General features: G+C 42.0%; 3 non-coding genes across 3 annotated transcripts; 1 reads left to right on the top strand and 2 right to left on the bottom strand.

The window, feature by feature from the left end:
• The first annotated feature begins 1,615 nt into the window (after window positions 1-1,615).
• TRNAI-AAU (transfer RNA isoleucine (anticodon AAU)) lies at window positions 1,616-1,689 on the top strand. The gene has a single exon. It is a non-coding gene; the product is annotated as a tRNA-Ile (tRNA).
• Window positions 1,690-10,380: 8,691 nt separating this feature from the next.
• Window positions 10,381-10,453, bottom strand: TRNAV-AAC (transfer RNA valine (anticodon AAC)). Its single transcript has one exon. It is a non-coding gene; the product is annotated as a tRNA-Val (tRNA).
• Window positions 10,454-18,954: 8,501 nt separating this feature from the next.
• Window positions 18,955-19,027, bottom strand: TRNAV-CAC (transfer RNA valine (anticodon CAC)). The gene has a single exon. It is a non-coding gene; the product is annotated as a tRNA-Val (tRNA).
• Window positions 19,028-20,382: the final 1,355 nt, after the last annotated feature.

Raw genomic sequence — 20,382 nt, 5'->3', positions numbered from 1 at the left:
CTCCAGGAAATTCTCACAGTGATGTTACACTTCTTTCACTCATACTTTTTTCATATTAAAATAAACAACCAAACTGTACTATTCATAACAAAGTTTTCCCTCATGGACCCCATTCCTTTATAAACAGAGGCAGGCTGGCGAGAGGGAAGGGATCATCTGATTTCAAGAAACTCTTCAATATTGTCCCATGTGTATACCTCTCTAAAAAGTGAAAGAAAATTATCCTTTAAGAACCGGGGCCCCAGACCCTCAGGACTGAGCTCTGGAAGTCCGTGGGTCCTCACTAGGGGCCGGGCAGGTGCAGGGATGTGACCTTGTAATGCCAAGCTGCAGGCCAGATACATGAGGTGGGGGGTGAATTTCAAGAGTGGACTCTCCATTGTCCAGCCCTGGGACATCACACACCTTTATGTTCGGCTTCACAAGTGCCTAATTCTATGAAATGTGTGTGTAGTTTCTTCTTCCATTTATTTGATTTACTGGAGGAGAAGGAAAACTATGATATATTTTCCTTTTCTTTCTTTTTCCCGCGGTTTTCATTATCTTCCCCTAACATTCCCTTTTTTTTTTCTTTTTGCTTAGCTAGAAGGGAGCTTCCTTTTTCCAGGTTCTGCCTTAAGCATCGCTTAGGATAGCCTACCCACACACTCTGTACTTAGGTTAGAGATGGCAGTTGCCCCCAGATCAGTAGGGAGAAGATGGTGGCCTCTGCACTTCTCCACTCCACAGGCCATTTTTTCTGCGGGTGGCTGGGGCAGAGAGAGCAGTTTGAAACCTCCGAAAGAATCAGAACGTCGTGACCTCCACTGTTTGAATCCTGCAGGTAATGATTAAAAGAATATATTGGCCAGTTAGCAAAAGCTAGAGCCTTTGTTTATTTTTCCAAAACCTGATCCCCAGCAAAGATGATATTCTGTATGCTTTTTCCCATTCGTGAACTGAAATTATTGAGCAACCCACCTTGCTGTGTGGGCACCAGGGATACCAGAGGAGTAAAGAACTAGACAACACAGTCCTTGGCCTCAGGGAAAGGGAACAGGGTCATGAACCGTTAATAACAATAAAATCCTAAAATGGACCAACAGAGATCCACGCGGGCAGGGCGTTTTCACGGAATGCAGAGAAGGGGCATCTGCCCAGGATTTAGGAACAGGCAGGGAAGATTCACCCGGGACTTTCCTTTCCTTTCTGGAGGGAAATTCTCACGACTTGAGCGGGGACCAAATCGACCAGATCCTTCCCGGGGGCAGTCTGAGTAGTTCTCAAAGACTTTCTGGAGTAGGATGAAGGAGCCCTCTCTAGTGAATCTTCCTCTTGGGACGAAATCGAAGAGCTCTAGTGTTATTTTCCATGGGAGAAGCGAATTCATCTCTGCTGCAGGTAGAGATTTTGTTTCTTTTTCTTTTTCCGGTAGTGAGGAAAGGGGAAATAGAAAAAATAAAGAGAAGCTTGAAAAAATAGTGTCATTTAATCATAACTACGATTTTTTTTTATACTTAGGATTATTTTAAAGCGAGTATATCCAGGGCACTGGCTGTGTTTGGTTATCTTTTGGACAAGTGAAGAGCGAACAGTGCTTCTACTTTTGAAAAATGAAGACAACTGTCACGGTAGTGGCCGGTTAGCTCAGTTGGTGAGAGCCTGGTGCTAATAACGCCAAGGTCACGGATTCGATCCCCGTACGGGCCACTGAAAGGAAGTGCTTTTTCATATAAAAAAAAAATCTTGGTGTCCTCATTTTACACCCCTGATGCACTTTGAAAATAGCCTCTGTGACATCAAATCTCTATCAAACGTCGTCTTTATCTCCTTAATCCTCAGTAGTGACACTTAAAACCTCTTTGCTCTCCTTCTTTGGAAGGAGGAGTGGAGGGCAGAGGAAGAAAAAACATTTTTTTGGAACAACTGACTTAAAGCCTTAAGATAGAAATTTTAGTGAAGAAAACCAGCTGGGAGTCGGGATGGTCTTGAAGATGGGGTGTGTTTCTGAAGGCCGCTGTCCATTTGAGCATCTCATTCTCCTTATCCCTTCTTCAGGGTCCAGCTCACTGTGTCTCCGTGTGGCCGTCAAGCGCTTTCTCTACCTGATTATCTCCTCTACCTGAGTGTCTATTCATCCCTTACACTTCGCTTTCCTACTCTTGAATGTGGTATTGCTAGTTATTAAAATATGGACAGTCAAATATAATGCATATTTTCATTTTTTTTTTAAACTACTAGCTGGCTTCCAGTATAATTTCTGCTTGTGAAGACAGTTTTTTTTTTTTTTTTTTCTGGCTCTCCAGGACCTAGAAAGGTGCCAAAGTCAGAGTGAATGTGTGAAACCTCTGGATTTTCTCCTAACTATGTTTTTATCCTGTTATTCCCATGAACCTTCACATATGCTCTTTGTCTCCTATCTTAAAAAGGTTTCACTTGACTCAACATATCCCTAAGGCTTTATAACAAAATCCCCTCTAAAGAGTTATCCAGGTTTCCTATCTCCAGTTTCTTTCCTGTTGTTTTGAAATCGACTATATTCTGTTTTTTTGACACTATGGTTTCATGGAAACTCTCTTCAAGGTCGCCAATGACTTCTCACTTTTTCAAGACCTTCTCTTCCTTGACTTTTGTTATGGGTTCAATTGTGTCCCCACAAAATTTGTGTTGATATCCAAACCCCTATACCTGGGATTTGATCCCATTTGAAAATCTGTTTTCTTTGTTATGTTAGTGAAGCCATTATCAGTGTTGGGTATGTCTTAAATGGAATCAGTTCCGAGATACAAAAAGAACAGATTAGGCACTGAGACAAGGAGGGACAAAGAGAGGAAGACAGAAGCACATTAAGGATCAACAAGAACTCCAGGAACTCTGAGGCTATGGAAACTAAGGCAAGGATCTTGCCCCAGGGCCAACAGAGAGAGAGAATTCCCCTAGAGTTGTGGCATGAATTTGGACTTTCACTCTCCTTAACTGTGAGAAAATCAACTTCTGTTCCTTAAAGAAAACAACTGTGGTATTTCTGTTACAGTAGCACTGAGGAAGTAAGACAACTTCTCAGTGTCAATGAACACACTTACCGTCTTAAAACATTTTTTTTTTTTTTCACATCCAAGACACTGATGTTCTGACTCTCTTTCTACCTCACTGGCTCATCCTTCTCAATAGTTTTTGTTTGTTTCCCCTCTCCTCACTTATTCTATAGTAGATTATCTCACAGATTGGTCCTTGAACCTTTTCTCAATATACACTCACTCCCTGGTAATCTCACCCATTCTCATGGTTTACATCATCTGTATGCCTACATTATCTCATAGAGACTCTATTGGACATGGTAGAACTGCCCCATAGGGTTTCCAAAGTTGTAATCTTTATGGAAGCAGACTGCCACAAATTTCTCCCATGGAGTGGCTGGTGGCTTTGAACTGGTGACCCTGTGCCTAACAGACAAGCTCTTAACCACTTGACTAAAATTGGTTTTTGGTTTCTATGCCTACAACTCACAAATGTGTATCTGCAGACTAGACCACTCCATTAACATCAGGTCTTGTATATACAACTGATTCCTTGACATTACCACTTGGATGTTTTATACTAGGCATCTAAAAGTTAGCATGTCTAAAACTGAACCCACGTTTTTCTATAATAATCTTACTCTATCCAATCTTCCCCATTTTAGTTAATGGCAACTCAAACCTTTCTTTCTTTCAGGCAAAAAACCCTGGAAATCATCATTTATTTCACTCTTTCTCTCATATCTCACATCCACTTTGTCAGGAATTTCTCTTCTTTCTGTCTTCAAAATATATGCAGTCTCTGACTACTTCTCATTAACTTGACAGCCATCATCTTGTCTGGCATAGGGGTAAAAGGCCCCAGAATCAAATTTAATCAAAAGAGGTTTTTGTTGAGCAAAGACAAAAAAATCATTCCCACGAGAGATTTGCCTCTGTGCACAAGACACAAGAGACTAGCGGAATCCCCGGAATCACAATCAGAGAGTCTCTAATATGGTATTACAGAAGGAAGTAAATTAAGAAAAATTACACTATTGTCAAAGACAGGAGACATAACATATGGGGATACATGATTGGTTTAAGGATTCTTTGTTGGTTATGTACCATTTAGTTACTATGGGGATGTTTCTTGGGAACAACCCGGAAACATCCACTCTTGACTTAGTGACTTGGAATGGGTTGTCAGAAATTGCAATATGCTCCTTTGTGAGACCATAATTTCCCTATAGCATGGCCTCTTTGTTGGCTAAGATAAAGTACCCTTCATGGACCATTCCTCCCCTAGGTATAAGAAACAATGAAACCATGAGTTTCAGTGAGTACTCTCATTTCTTTCTGGAACTATTCATAATGATTTTAACAAATATTCACACCATATGGATTCCAGCTTTAACTATTACCCCTTAACAAACTTTTGTATAAAAATAGATTCTAGCCCCGGGACCTTACTTCAATCTCACTACTTCTGGTTAGGCACCTATAGAAATTTAAGGTCCTCTACACCATGTCAAGAACCCTGGTGGAGCTGTGGCTAATTGCTATGGCTGCTAAACAAGAGCTCAGCAATTTGAACCCACCAGCACTCCTTGGAAACCTTATTGGGAGAGTTAAACTCAATAACAAAAATAGCAAAAAAGTTGGACTTTTGGGGGGGGGGAGTCATATTCAAGCCATTGGCATTTCTTACATGTAGCATGAGGAAAGGGACTTAACAGATCTTCTTGAATCTATTCTTTTCTCTGTAGAAAATATTCTCCACAGAACAGGCAAAGGGCTTTTAAAAAATATGTCATAAGGAGTTACTTCAGCTCTTAAATCCCATCATCTCATTTTATTAGAGTAAAGGTGGCCTTCAAAAATGGCCTGTGACAAGGTCATGGAAGCTCCACATGCATCCAGAATCTCTAAGTGACCGAATTTCTGGGCTGAAGGCTGTGGGAACCATGGTCTCGGGGAACATCTAGCTCAATTGCCATAACACAGTTTAGAAAGAAAATGTTCTACATTCTACTTTGGGGAGTAGCAGCTTGGGTCTTAAAAGCCTGTGAGCGGCCATCTAAGATACTCCACTGGTCTCACCCCTTCAGGAGCAAGGAAGAATGAAGAAAACTAAACATACAAGGGACAGATTAGTCCAAAAGACCAATGGACCACATCTACCACCAGACTGAGTCCAGTAGAGCTAGATGATGCCCAGCTAGCACCACTGACTGCTCTGACAGGGATCACAATAGAGGGTCTGGGACAGAGCTGGAGAAAAATGTAGAATAAAATTGAAACTCACAAAAAAGACCAGAGTTACTGATCTGACAGAGACAGGAGAAACCCTGAGAGTATGATGCCTAGGAACTCTTTCAGCTCAGTAATACAGTCACTCCTGAGGTTCATCCTTCAGCCAAAGATCAGACAGGCCCATAAAAGAAAACAAGACTAAAGGGGCACAACTGCACAGGGCAAGGACTAGAAGGCAGGATGGGACAGGAAAGCTGGCAATAGGGAACCCAAGGCGGAGAAGGCAGAGTGTTGACATGCCGTGCATTGTTAACCAATGTCATAGAACAAGATGTGTACTAAGTGTTTAAAGGGAAACTAGTTTGTTCTGTAAACTTTCATCTAAAGTTCAATAAAAAAAGAACATGCATGTTCCCAATTCACTGCATCAAAGAGAAGCCAAAAGAGACTTTTCTCACTTCAGTAAATGGATGAATGATGAATAAAGGCCTGTCAAAGAACACATTAAAACTGAGATGCTTGACATGACTGACTGACTCAGGTTTGAATCGAAAATTCCCTTTGTCTTATATCCCCTTTTTCTTCTGCTTTCATCATATGTGCATCCTCTACCTCTGGAGAGAACAAATACGTATTCGTTCTATGATGAATATATTTTGTTCTAAGAAAGAACACTTTCAGTTGATGTATGGGAAAGTTGTGGTTCACGAATAAGCAAGCAATAGAATGTTTCAGGAACGTAATGACCATACTGTTCCATAGAAAGTTGTTTATGTACACACTTTGCTCACAGAAAATCTGATGATTAACTGACCTTGTGAAAAGTTTACTTGTGACTCATATGTAACACATGTGTAACACCCAGTCCTCATGCATAAAACTCTCCCTCTCCTTTCAGAGTTTGAAGCATCTCCCAGTGCTAATGCAACACAGGAGTCATTCTCAGTGTTACCCCAAGCTGGATTGTTATTTTGGTTGTTTTCTATTCTACAATAAAATCTACCATTTCTCTCCTTACAGATTTCTTGTTAGTTTTACACTTTGATGTATTTGGTGTCACAAGTGGGATTTGATGTTGCATTATCTTTCACACACCCAAGAATTTGAGGACCCAGACTCTAGTCTCCAATTCCATAATTTCTCAGAGTCTGTTTAACCTAAATAACCTCATGAAAATGAACTCTGCTTGCTTGCATCAAAGTTTTTTGAGTTGTACTGTAGACTTGTTTGGGTTCTTGCAATTTTTATTGTTTGGTTCTTGTGCAGTTTTTTGGTTCTTGTTTTGATTCTTGTAGGCAAAAGTTTGTATTTGGATTTTTATTTGAGCTCCTTAAAGACAGGTTTTGTTCTTTTGGTTTTTCCTTTCTTACAAGACACTGTCTCTAAATTACTAAACAGAATAAAGAATTTCAGGGTTAAATTTCAATTCCTACCCCCTCTGTTTCATTGCCAAACGCTCCTCCTTCTTTGCTTCTGATAACAAAGCGGACTCAAGTTCCTTTCTATTCAAAGAAACTAGGAAATAAATCTCTCTTTCAAGTGCCTTTTAAAATCTGTCCTAATACACTAATTTAAAATTTCAGGGAAAATGATTATTTGTACCTGTGTTTTCTTTCCTCTGAGCAACTTTTTCTTTAATTTTCAGCGTTAGTCAAAAAAATCTAAATAAAATCCATCCATCTAAACTTATCAAGCCATACAAAACCTAAAAGAGACAAGGATTTGACCCAGTCACACTTCCTGGTAACACTGCCTCCTACCTAAGCCTCCTACCTTAGTGAATATTCACCAAAGACCTTTTCTTTCATCTTTTCAACATTGATCAGGCCACCACTGGAGGACAGCAAATGCTTTCAGTGAGAAAATTACCCTTCCAAGAAACCTGAAATCCTGAAAATATTTGTGGGCAGGTTCTGGCCCACATGTCATGAAAGGGTTTTAACTGGGAAATTCACATTATTTATCCAGGAAATTTTTTTCTTACTATTCAGATGTTGTTAAAAAAAAAAAAAAAAAAAAATCTTAGTAATCTTGGTATATTCTTGGTATATCCTAACTATTTAATATTCTCCCCCAAGATGATTATATGTTATATCTAAAAAAAAAAGCTCTTTGAAATTAACATTAATCATTATGATTAACAGTATTTTCATCTAAACAATTTTTAATTAAATTCGTTTAACCTTACATTAGTTATATAATACGTTTCCATCAAGTCCATCATTTTTTAGAATTATTATAATAAGTCATCTGTAGCCATTTTTAAGTTTGTCATTTGCAAGTAAATTTTACTTTTCCTTGAAAATGTTTGACCATAATATTTCAATATATTTGACTATATTGTACTTATGAAAAGGACCATAATTAGCTCTCCTCACCATTCCATGTACAAGCAAACTCCAAAAATTAAACCTTGGATCTTTTTATCTCAAGTTAAGAAAGCCAAGAACGTCTCTTTGGACACACCATCCTTCTCGGGACTTCAAGATGCTATCCAAAGGGCCCAGTGGCCAGAAGCTGACTAGATCTGAAGTAGACAACTTCACATCAAGGAATCAGACCTCATGCACATTGCTGAATTTTAAGGATTTTGTTTAGTATTTGTCTGTGCCATTGCTAATACTTCTTGTTATGACTAGGTAAACACTGCAGGGAGAAATGCAACAACGTATCAGAAAAATTCACCAAAAAGCGACTTAACTTCATTCAGTGCCTCCTATGCCTGATATGCCTTTTCTTAATATTCCTACAAAAACCAAATTTGTAGGGAACTCTAGTTTCAAACTTTGAGTTAGTGTTTTGAAAATGCCAAGTTATTTCTTCAAATCTGGCCTTACTGTATATATGTCCCCAACCAGATGATCACAAAAGCAGAGAATATGAGTCATGGCATGGTAAAAGAGGGCGTCTGTATATGACGTTTTAAGTACAGAAGGAAAACATCCATAGAGTACATCCATGCAAAAGAAAAGAAAACAAAAAGCACTCAAACCCATGGCTGTTGAGTCGATTCCGACCTATAGCAACCCTATGAACACAGTCTAACTACCTGATGGGGTTTCCAAGGAGCAGCTGGTGGATTAAAACTGCTGATCATTTAATTAGCAGCCAAACTCTTAACCACTGCACCACCAGGGCTCCATGGAAAAGAAAGCATTAATGTAATAGTATTAAGAATTCTCAGTGGAGATTCATGATCAGAGGAGTTATTTGTGAAAGAGCACCTTAAAACTGGGGTTAATGGCATGACTGGTGGAGGTTTGAATTGAAACTTCCCTTTGTGCTTTATCCCTTTTTTCCTTCTGCTTTCAAAATACATGAACCCCACCTTAAGTGAACAACTATGTAGTCATATGATAAAAATATTTTTGATCTGAGAAAGATTCCTTGTAACTGATGTATGACAAAATTGTGGTTTATGCATAAGCAAGTGGTAAGAATGTTAAAGAAAGGGAAAGATGAGAGTATTCCCTGAAATGATGTTTATGCATGCCATTTGTCTCCCCAAATCTGTGATCATTCACTGACATTATGAAAGGTTTATTTACACCTTATATGTATCTCAGGGAGCCTGGGTGGTGAACTGGTTAAGAACTTGGCTGCTAAAGAACTTTCCTGAATAAACCGCATGCTTCAAAGGCCAGCGTAGCAGGGGCGGGGGTTTGGGGACAATGGTTTCAGGGGACATTTGGTCAATTGGCATAATAAAATCTATTAAGAAAACATTCTTCATCCCGTTTTGGAGTGTGGCATCTTGGGCCTCAAATGCTAGCAAACAGCTATCTAAGAGGCAACAACTGGTCTGAACCACGTGGAGCAAAGGAGAATGAAGAACACCAGAGACAGGAGGTAAGTATGAGCCCAAGAATCAGAATGGGCCACATACACCAGGGACTATATCAGCCTGAGACGAGAAGAACTAGATGGTGCCTGGCTACAACTGATGACTGCCCAGACAGGGAGCACAACAATGAATCCCTGAAGGAGCAGGACAACAGTGAGATGCAGACTTCAAATTCTTATAAAAAGACCAGACTTATCGGTCTGACTGAGACCAAAGGGACCATGGAGATCATGGTCCCCAGGCCTTCTGTTAGCCCAAGGCAGGAACCATTCCTGAAGCCAATTCTTCACACAGGGATTGGACTGGACTATAAGACAGAAAATGATACTGCTGAGGAGTGGGCTTCTTGGATCAGGTAGACACTGCGAGTATCTGTGCAGCTCCTGTCTGGAGGGGACATGTAAAGCCTGAGCGGGAAAGAAGCTGGCTGAATGGACACGGAAATACATGATGGAGAGAAAAAGTGTGCTGTCTCATTACTGGGACAGTACTTAGGAGTATATAGCAAAGTGTATAATAGGTTTCGTATGAGAGACTGACTTGATTTGTAAACTTTCACTTAAAGTACAATAAAAATATTCAAAAAAGAAAAGAAAAGAACTTGGCTGCTAACCAAAAGGTCAGCAGTTAGAATCCACCAGCCTCTCCTTGGAAATCCTATGGGACAGTTCTGCTCTGTCCTATAGGTCGCCATCCGTCTGAATCAACTTGACAACAACAGGTTTACCTATCTCATCTGTGGTCCCTAGCCCTCATGCATAAAAATACTTCTCTTCTTTCAGAATTTGAAGACCTCCCAGTGATACCCTGACCTGGGTTGTTGTTGTTGTTACCTATTCCGCAATAAAACACTATCATTTCTCTTCTTAGAAAATTCTCCTTTCATTTACGCTTTGACAGACCTAACAAGCGTCCACTGGATTTGTTTGCTCCTACTACTCTCTCCACCTTGCTCACTCTGCTGCAGTTACAATTGGCTTCTTGATCCTTCTTGCATACAGCAGCCACACTGCAGTCTCAGGACCCTTCACTCTGAATCTTGTGCCCAGAACTGATGGGGACCTCGCCTCCTCCTATGGCTAGCTACTGCAGCGGGTGCACAATACCTTCTAACCGAGGAGAAAACCGAGGACCTGCCAAGGTGCTGTGGGCAGACAAGGAAGCAAGTGGGCTATGTTATTCTTGTAATTTAAAGTCTGGGGTTGAAAAGGCAACGTGAAGCTTATGGAGTTGGTTGAAACGTAAGCATTTGCACATGAAGAGTTTCTGGGGCAAATTCAGAATTCACAGAAAGAAAGACCAGTCTGTTTCCGCCCGGTTTCGAACCGGGGACCTTTCGCGTGTTAAGCGAATGTGATAACCACTACACTACGGAAACCTATTTCTGTTGATACCTTTTCGCTTGAAAGATGCTTAATCTGAAATTTGTGCCTTTGTATCAGGATGTGTCTTCAGGATTGAACAGTATTTACCTCCCCTCACACTTTCCGATTCTTACAATCAACAATATCAAAACAAGATAAATCATAGCCAAGCACACGCTACTCCCAATGACCCAATTCCTTTCCAAGCACGAGGTAGAAAAATCTCGGGTGAGTTCCAAAGACTTTCTTGATAAGTTCTAGGCTCATTTCTTTGGCGGTGCAAGGCGTAATTATCTTCATCTCCAGGTGTCCTAACTGGAACCTTTAGGAACTAGTGCGAACCATCTGAGCTCAGTAGGGCTTCTGCACTTTGTGCCCCGGTAGTAGGGCGAGCGATTGAGGTCCACAGTGCATGGTGTCAGGCTGTGCCCAGTTCTGTGTCGTGGCCGTAGTGTGTACTTTGTGGAAGTGAAATATGTGGCGAGTGAGTCTATTAGACGTCAAATGAACTTCTCTTCAGTTTTGTCTCACTCATATCCGATAAACTCAGTGTCCGATACCTTTTAATCTGTTTTATAGCGGGTAAATGACCTTCAAGATGTACCTGACTCTTCTTTGTTCTTCACTCCATTTCAACTATCTCAAATCACTGTCCTTGCCCAGGATGTTGGAAACAATTAGCTTTCTACTAGGTTCTAAATTAAACTTTCCGAAGGCAGAATCTTGGTGAAAGTGCTCACCAACGAAAATGTGCTTGTTCCGGAAGTATTAGAAACTCTTGACAGGAGAGCTTTCTCAGCCTCTGAGAAAGGTCACATTATGTCTCCTTCTGTGGCAGCTAAAACACGAACTGATGAAAATATTGTGGGTAAGGAAGGGAAAAGCATGTTTCTTTCTTATTAGCACAATCGCAAGCCTGCCTATTTTTTTTGAGATCTAATCAGCAGGATAAACAGACATCCCTTTTGACACACATGTTAGTCTGTTAACTTTTCTCAAAAATTTGCTTTAATGTTTATTTTAAAGAAACTATTGAGCAGTCCAATCACATCGTGGTCACTGGAACTACCTGATGTCCTTAGGGAAATGGCAAACTAGAAAAAGGGAAGGGACACCTCAACTGATCATGAAGACAAATGTTCCCACAGTGATTTAGTAATAACAAACTTACTGAGTAGAATGACGGATATGAATCACAGAGTTTCCTCACAGAAGCACAGAAAAGAGGCATCATCCTGAGTCCTAATGATCACAACTTGCTGGACTAATTATTGGCTAATCTATACTTTATTGGATTTAAAAAATAAGTAAAGTTGTTGAAGAGTAGTTGAATGGAGGGGGAATTCAAGCCTTGGGTGAATATGAAATAGAGAGTAACTGGAATGTGGGAAGCTGCAGTTGTAGGTTTCAATCAGAGTGTGCAGAAAAGAGAAAACTAAGTTGAATAATAGGTGCAGAAACAGGGAGGTCAGGGAGGGTCCTTCACAGTAGGGAGGTTGGATTTTAATCTGAATGTGGTGAGTAGGAAAGAAGTGACTGTTTCATGGAGGAACATGACATTGCCTGTTTTGATCCAAAGACCTCTTTGGCTTTTGAGTAAACACTGGAATGTCTCAGAGCTCAATCCTTAGGCCTCTTCTCTTCTCCATTTATTGTAAGCCCCTGGCTAAGCTCATTGTCTAATGATTTCCCTTTCCCATGGTCTTCATCTGAGTGCCATTGTGTACCTCTAGCCTAATGGATATCTCCTCTTTGAAGTCTTACAATAAGCATTTTATAGTTAACATATCCCAAACCGAGTTTCATATCTATCCCCTGAAACTGATCCAACCATATTGATCCCTGTCTAGCTTAACTGCAACTCTATTCCTCCAGCTGGTTAGGACTAAGAATTTGGGATCTTCAGTGACTCCATTTTTGCTCTATTCCCCAGATCCAGTCACTCAGAAAACTTTCATGGCTTTATCTTTCAAATATATCTGCAATTTGGCCACTTCTCCACACTTTAATTCTTATTAGCATTCCCCAAGCCGTAATATTCTCGGATGTGGAGTATTATTAATATCTCTTAATATGTTTTGAGTTTTCCTCCATTTACTTTAAAAAGATGCTTTCTACAGACCGCTTAGGGGGATCCTTTTTAAAACCCCAAAAGGACTCCTTATTGTATTCAATGCTTAAAATCCAGCACTGGCTCCTTACTGCACTCAAAAAAATAAAAAAAAAAAAAGAAAGAAAAAGTCAAAATTCTTATACTTATACTGACCTGCAAGGTGCTGCGTAATCTCCCTGCTCCCCACTCAATTTCCTCTCTGGCCCTTTCTCCTACTACTCTCCCCATTGCACTGTGCTGCAGTTACTATTGACTTTCTGCTCTACTTTATGTACACCGGACATCATTCTGGTATATAATGCACCAGACATCCTTCTCACAATATTAATAACATCATGTTAATTGGACCAAATGAACAAGACATTTGACAAGAAGAAAAAAATCAATGGAGACTCCTAATGACATTGGTCTTGACTCTGAAGGCCCTAGTGTCTCACTTCAGAGGAGCTCTTTCCTTCTAGAATTTGAAACCTTCACTTGGCATGAAGCAGTAAATCCCTCTCTCTGGATTCTGAAGGGAGCCTGATCCACTGCCCCTGCAGCCTGGGGTTTCTGGGGGAGGCACCTCATTCTGTTGACACCCACCTCCACCCACTTGGAGTCCAGGGAATCAAAGACAATTGGGAGGATGGGAGGGGCTGGCAAGCCCTGGGGGTGGAGCAATCACCTGGATGCCAGTGTCTCTAGGGACACACTGCCCTGCTTTCAAGCCCAGGACTTCAGAGAGGGAGTGAGGTTTTTTGAACGTTGATCAAAATACATACACTCAGATGCTGGGTGGAAACCCTGGTGGCAAAGTGGCTAAATGCTAAGGCTGCTAACCAAATCTCCCAGGCTCCGCTTAGAAACTCTCTGGAGCAGCTCTACTCTGCCCCATAGAGCCACTAGGAGTCAGAATCGCCTGGACCACAAGGGATTTGGTTTGGTTTTTATTGGTGGGATTAGAAGGGAGGATCTCTGATACAAAACGAGTTCAGTTCTAACTTTCAAAAAACAGACATTTCCCACCCTGTTGCAAAGCAAGGCCTTTCCTGCATTGGGCAAACACAATCACCGCATTTATAAGGAAATTTGCTTTCAGTCGCAACTTCTCTGCACAGGATAAACTAGTGTTTTTCTAGATGTCCCAGGCTGGATAATCTCAAAGCCTTTTCCTTCAGGAAATTGTCACAGTGACGGTGTGATTTTTTCACTCATACTATTTGTGTATTAAAATTAACCACACTCCCAAGTACCCAATTCCTTTGTAAAGACAAGCAGGCTGGCATGGGGGAAGGGAGGATTTGATTTCAAGAAACTCCTCAATACTGTCCCATGGCAATTTCTCCTGTGTATTTTTACCCTCTCTGGTGAAAGAAAATGAAAGAAAATGATCCGTTAGGAGCCAGTGTTCAAGGTTCTTAGGACTGAACTCTGGAGGCCCATATGTCAGTACTTGGGGCACAGCAGCTGCAGGGTTATGACCCTGGAATGACAAGCAACAGGGCCAGATAAATAGGGATTTAGGTGGTTTGCAAGACTGGGCTCTATACTGTCCAGCTATGGGGCATCAAACATCCTTATATTTTGCCTGACAAACGCCTAGTTCTTTGTAATATGTCTGCAGTTTCCTTGTTCCATTTATTTGATTTACTGGAGGAGAATGTAAACACTGACATACTTTTCTTTCTTCTACCCTTCCTTTTCAATATGTGTTGGAATCCAAACCCCTATACCTGGAGATTCAGTCCCATTTTGGAATCAGTTTTCCCCTAACAGACCTTTTGTATTCTTCTTAGCTAGGAGTGTGCTGCCTTTTTCCAGGTTCTGCCTTAAGCATCACCTGGCATGGCTGACCCACACACTTTGTGCTGAGTTTAGAGATGGCATTTGCCCCCAGATCAGCCCACAGAATATAGTGGTGTCTGTGCTTCTCTTCCACCCCGGAGTCCTTTTTTGTTCTGGGGGTGCTTGGGAAAGAGAAAGCAGCTTGACACGTCCGAATTAATCTGAGCGTTTTGAACTCCACTGTTAGAAAATTGCAGTTAAGGATTAAAGGAACATATTTTCTTTTTAGCAAAATCTAGAGCCTTCTTCTGGTTTTCTAGGACCTGAACGTTGCAAACATGATTTACTGTACGCCTTTTCCCAATTGTGAAATTAGTTTATTGAGCCAACCACCCTGCTGTGCGGGCACCGGGGATGCCAGAAGGGTGAAGAACCAGATAATACAGTCCTCGTAAGCAGCTAATGACAATAAAATCGCAAAATGGACCAACAGAGATTCACCCCGCAGGACGTTTTCACGAAGCACAGAGAAGTGGCATCACCCCGGGATACAGGAGCCAGCAGGGCAGATCCGCCTAGGAGGTTCCTTCCCATCTGGAAAGAAATTCTCACGCCCTGAGCTGGGAACAAATCAACTAAATCCTTCGGTGGCGATGGGGGTGTGGAGGAGTGTCTCCAGTGAATGTTTCTGTCCGGACGAAATCCACGAGCTCCAGAACGTCTAATGTTCAAGGAGCGAATTCATTCCTGCTGGAGGTAGAGTTTTTGTGTTTCTTTTTCTCCTTGCGGAAGTGCGGAAAGGGGAAATAGAAAACATAAAGAGAAGCTTGAAAACATAGTGTCATTTAGTCATAGTTAAGATTGTGTAAAAGAGAGTATCCTTTGGATGAGTGAAGAGGGAAGGAGCAATCTTTGTGCATTCTGAATGTGGAGGAAATATTGCACAGGTGGCTGCATAGCTCAGCCAACTAAAGTGTTGGTGGTAACGCCGAGTTTGTGGGTTCGATCCCCGTAGGGGCCAAGGAAGACGTTGCTTTTCCATTAAAAAGATTTTGCTGTCCTTCCTTTGCACTCAGCTGAGCTTTGAAAATAGCCTCTGTGACATTAAATCTGGATCAAGTGTTGACTTAATTTCCTTAATCCTCACTAGTCACACTTATACCCGCTTTGCTCCCCCTCTAACGGGGGTGGGAGAAAAAAAGGCAAAACATTTTTTTTGGAACAAGGGACATAAACCCTTAAGATAGAAATTTTAGTGAAGAAAACCAAACTGGGAGTGGGGATGGACTTGGGGGTGGGGTGTGCGTCTGATGGTGGCTGTCCTTTTGAGCATCTCTTTCTCCTTCTCCCTTTTTCAGGGTCCAGTACACTGTGTCTCCGTGTGGCCGTCAAGCACTTTATCTGATGATGTCCTCTACCTGACTGTCTGCTTACCTCTTGCACTGCCCTTGACAGCTGTGGAAATTGATGTTTAGCTGCTAAAGTAATCACAGTTAAACATAATACATATTTTCCTTTTTTAAAAAATTTTAACTACCAGTTGGCTTTCAGGATAATATTTGCCCATGAAGGGAGTTTCCCCTCTCCCCTCTTACCATTATCTAGATCCCTGCCAAAGTCAGAGTGAATGTGTGAAACTTCTCAATTTGCTCCTATCGTGTTATTCTCATGAACATTCAAATATGCTATTCATCTCCTATCTTAAAACGGTCTCTCTTGACCCAACATATCCCTCTACCTACTATCCTATTTCTCAGATGGTCTTATAAAAAATCCCCTCTAAAGAATTATGCAGATTTACTGTCTCCAGTTTCTCTCCTGCTGTTTCTAAATCCCCTGCATTCTGCTTTTTTGACACAACCAGTTCTTGGAAAGTTCTTGTCAGGATTACCAATGACTTCTCACTCTTTCAAGACCTTATCCTTCTTAACTTTTCTTATGGATTCAATTAGGTCCTGCCAAAATATGTGCTGGAATCCAAACCCCTACACCTGGAGATTTAATCCCATTTTGGAAGCAGTTTTCTTTGTTATGTTAATGAGGCCATAACAGTGTAGGATATTTCTTTAGTTACTTTTGAGATACAAAAACAACAGATTGGCACTGAGATAAGGGAGAACAAACAGGGAAGAAGACAGAAGTCCATGTGAGGATTACCAAGGAACCCAGGAACCCTGGGGCTATAGAAACTGATACAAAGATTTTCCCCCAGGGCCAACAGAGAAAGAGCATTCCCTTTGAGCTGGCCCTGAATCTGGACTCCTATACTGAGAAAATAAATTTCTGTTGCTTAAAGAAAACCACTTGCGGTATTTCTGTTACAGCAGCACTGAGAAACTAAGACAACTTCTCAGTGTCAATAAACACACTTACTGTCTTAAAACTTTTTTTTCTTTTTTACTTCAGAGACACTGCTATCCTGACTATCTTTCTACCTCCCTGGCTTATCCTTCTCAATATCCTGTGTTTGTTTTGCCTCTCCTCACCCATTCTATGGTAGAATCTCCCAAAGATTGGTCCTTGAATCTCTTCTCTATATACACTCACTATATACCCTCACTCTCTGGTAATCTCACCCATTCTCGTGATTTAAATAATTTGCATGCCTACATCATCTCATAGCAACCTTATAGGACACAGAGTAGAGTTCCCCACGGGGTTTCGAAGGCTATGATCTTTAGGGAAGCATACTGCCACATCTTTCTCCTGTGGAGTGGCTGGTGGGTTAGAACTGGTGACTTTTTGACTAGTAGCCAAGCCCTTAACTACTTGATGAAAATGGGTTTGGTTTATATGTCTACAACTCACACATTTGTATCTGCAGTCTAGACCACTCCATTAACCTCACATCTTCTATACACAACTGATTCCTTGGCATTACCACTTGAATGATTTATACTAGGCATCTTAAAAGCTAGCATGTCTAAAACCGAACTCTCATTTTTCTCTAAGAATCCTGCTACATCCAATCTTCACCATTTCAGTTAATGGCAACTCAATTCTTTCAGTCTTTCAGGCTAAGAAACCTTGAAGTCATCATTCATTTCATTCTTTCTCTCATACCTCACATCCAGTTGGTCAGAAATTTCTCTTTTCTCTTTCTTGAAAATATTTCCAGACTATGACTACTTCTTCCTACACTGACAGCCACCATCTTGTCTGTCATGGGGAAAATGAACCCAGAATCAAATTTAATCAAATGAGATTTTTATTCAGCACAAAGATGATTATTACAATGAGGTATTTACCAGTGTGCACTGGGCACAAGAGACTAGCTGAATCTACTGAATCACCATCAGGGAGTCTCCAATATACTATTACGGAAGGAAGTGAATTAAGAAAAATGACATTATTGCCAAAGGTGAGAAAGATAACATGGGAAAACATGATTGATTTAAGGAGTCTTTTTTGGCTAGATTCCATTAAGTTACTAAGCCGAGGTTTCCCTGGGAACAAACTGGCAACATGTGTTCTTGGTTTGGTGACTTACAATGGGTTCTCAGTTCAGTCAAAAAGAAATTGCAATATGCTCCATTGTGACAGCATAACTTCTCAATGGCATAGTTCTTTGTTGGTTAAGGTAGAGTACCCTTCATGGAACGTTCCAGGTCTAGGTAGGGAAAACAAAGAAACAATGAGTTTCTGCTTGTACTCTTATTCCTTTCTGGAACTTTTCATAATGATTTTAAGAAAACCTCACACATAATGGTTTCCACCATTAACTGTAACCCCTTACCAAACTTGTATATAAAAATAGATTCTAGTAACCCTGCTTTAGCCTTGCTACTTCTGGCCCTGCACCTGTATGTCTTCTAAGATCAGCTGTTTCATTTTCGGAAACCCTGGCAGTGTAGTTAAATGCTATGGCTGCTAACCAAAAGGTCACCAGTTGGAATCCACTAGGCGCTCCTTGGAAACGCTATGGGGCAGTTCTACTCTCTGCTGTAGGGTAGCTATGAGTTAGAATTGACTCTAGGGCAAAAGGTTTTTTTTTTTTTTTTTTTTTTGGTACTGTGTAGTTAAGAGATACGGCTGCTAACCACAAGGTCAGCAGTTCAAATCCACCAGCAGCTCCTTGGAAGCCTATGGGACACTTTTCCGTGTACTCTTGGCTCGCTATGGCTTGGAATCCACTCGACCGGCAACAAGTTTGTTTTTGGGTATCTTCCATATCCCAAGCCTTGGTGGTGATTTGGTTAACAGCTGGGGTGTTATGCAGAAGGCCAGCAGTTCCAGTGCACGAGCCGCTGTGGGAAAATCAATGGGGACATTATGCTCTTTCCTATAGCTTCAATTTGAGTCGCAATGGACTCGAGGGCATGGTTTTTTTTTTTTTTTTTTTTTTTTGCATACATCAGCCACACTATTGTCTCAGACTCTTCACTTTGAATCCTGTGCCTGAAGAGGATGGAGACCTCGCCTGTCTCTCAGCTGCAAATATTTTCCAACCCAATGGAAAATGGAGTGCCTGTCAAGCATCTGGGCGCGGGCTAGGAGGCGAGTCAACTGCATTCTACTTTTAATTTAAAGTCTGGTGCTACAAAAGGAAAGCGAAGGTTAGGGGCTTGGTTGAAGCATGTTCAGGTGAAGAGTTTCTGGAGGAAAAGTCAGAATTCACAAAAAGAATGAGAAATCTGTTTCCGCCCGGTTTCGAACCGGGGATATTTTGCCTGTGAAGCGAATGTGATAACCACTACACCACGGAAACTTGCTTGTCAGAGCAATATGCGGTTGCAAAATTGATTCATCTGAAATTTCCGCTTTTCTTCAGGACATTTTCATGGTCGAGGAGCGGTCCCCCCCCCCCCCCCGCTTACACTTTCCGATTCTTAAAATTAACAGTATCATAAAACAAATCATAGCCAAGAAATGCTACTCACAGGGTCCCAATTCCTTCACAAACACCCGGTAGGGAAATCTCGGTCAAGTTCCAAAAAATGTTTTGAAAAACACTAGGCTTGTTTCTATGCCGGTGTAAGTCGCTATGATCTTCAATTCCCGATGACTGGACTTGATCCTTTAGGGACTGGGACAAAAGGACCGGGCTCAGCATGCCTTCTGCACTTTGTACCCTGGCAATAGCAGGAGACACCGAGGGGCAGAGACTGTGGGTGTAAGTCTGTGCCCAGTTTTCTGCCAAGACAAGGTCGTGGACGTGGTGGGGACTTTATGGAAGTGGAATCTGTGGCGAGTGAATGTATTAGACGTCAAATGAACACCTCTGTTGTATAAGAGGAAACCTTGGTCGCATACTGGGTAAGTGCTACGGCTGCTAACCAAGAAATCAGCAGTTCGATTCAGCCAGGTGCTCCTTGGAAACTCTATGGGGCAGTTCTACTCTGTTCTATGGGGTTGCTATGACTGAGGGCAGTGGGTCCGGGTTTTTATTTATTTATTTATTTACGTTGTAAAAGAGTCATATTTTCTGCTCTGGAATGTGTAAACTGGAGCAGCTACATGGGCTGCTTGGCCGCAACAGGTGGCACCCCCACAGTGGCCTTCGTCGCCGCCTCTGAGCTCGTGCCCTTCCGCCGCCGCCACCGGGAGCGCTTGGGCTTCTGCCGCGCCTGACGGGGTCCAAAGACGAGCCGCAGACGGTGCCGGTGGTACTGAGCTTCGGCGAGAGTCGGCAGTAGTCGCCGATTGACAGGGACACCCAAGCGCACATCAAGGCAGAGCGCAAAAGGTGCGCTAACCCTTCACCGCCTCCAAGTACCGCAAGGGCCAGCTGGAGCTCATCCCGCTCCTGGAGGAGAAAGTGAAGACGCTTAATACCCAGAACACTGAGCCTAGTCCAGGGCCAGCATTGCTGAGCGAGCAGCTGGCTGGACTCAAGCGGAAGGCCCTTAGTCAAGTCAGAGCGGCTGCAAGCTGCTTTCCCAGCACCAGATGCCTTCGTACTGAGCCCACCTGAGGGGCTCATCCGTGGCCCACACCCTAAGAGGCAAGCTCCGGAATGGGAGCGTGGGCGCTCTGAACCCGGAAAGGGTGCGGACCATAGGAGCCCCCGTGGGCACAAGGGACTTGGAGGGGGGCCCAGACTTGCAGAGGGCGCGGTCCCGG

The sequence above is a fragment of the Elephas maximus genome, chromosome 1, assembly GCF_024166365.1.
Source record: "Elephas maximus indicus isolate mEleMax1 chromosome 1, mEleMax1 primary haplotype, whole genome shotgun sequence".
In the NCBI taxonomy this organism is placed as follows: domain Eukaryota; kingdom Metazoa; phylum Chordata; class Mammalia; order Proboscidea; family Elephantidae; genus Elephas; species Elephas maximus.
Note: the sequence above shows the minus strand (reverse complement) of the source record. Positions and strands in the feature narration are given on the sequence as shown.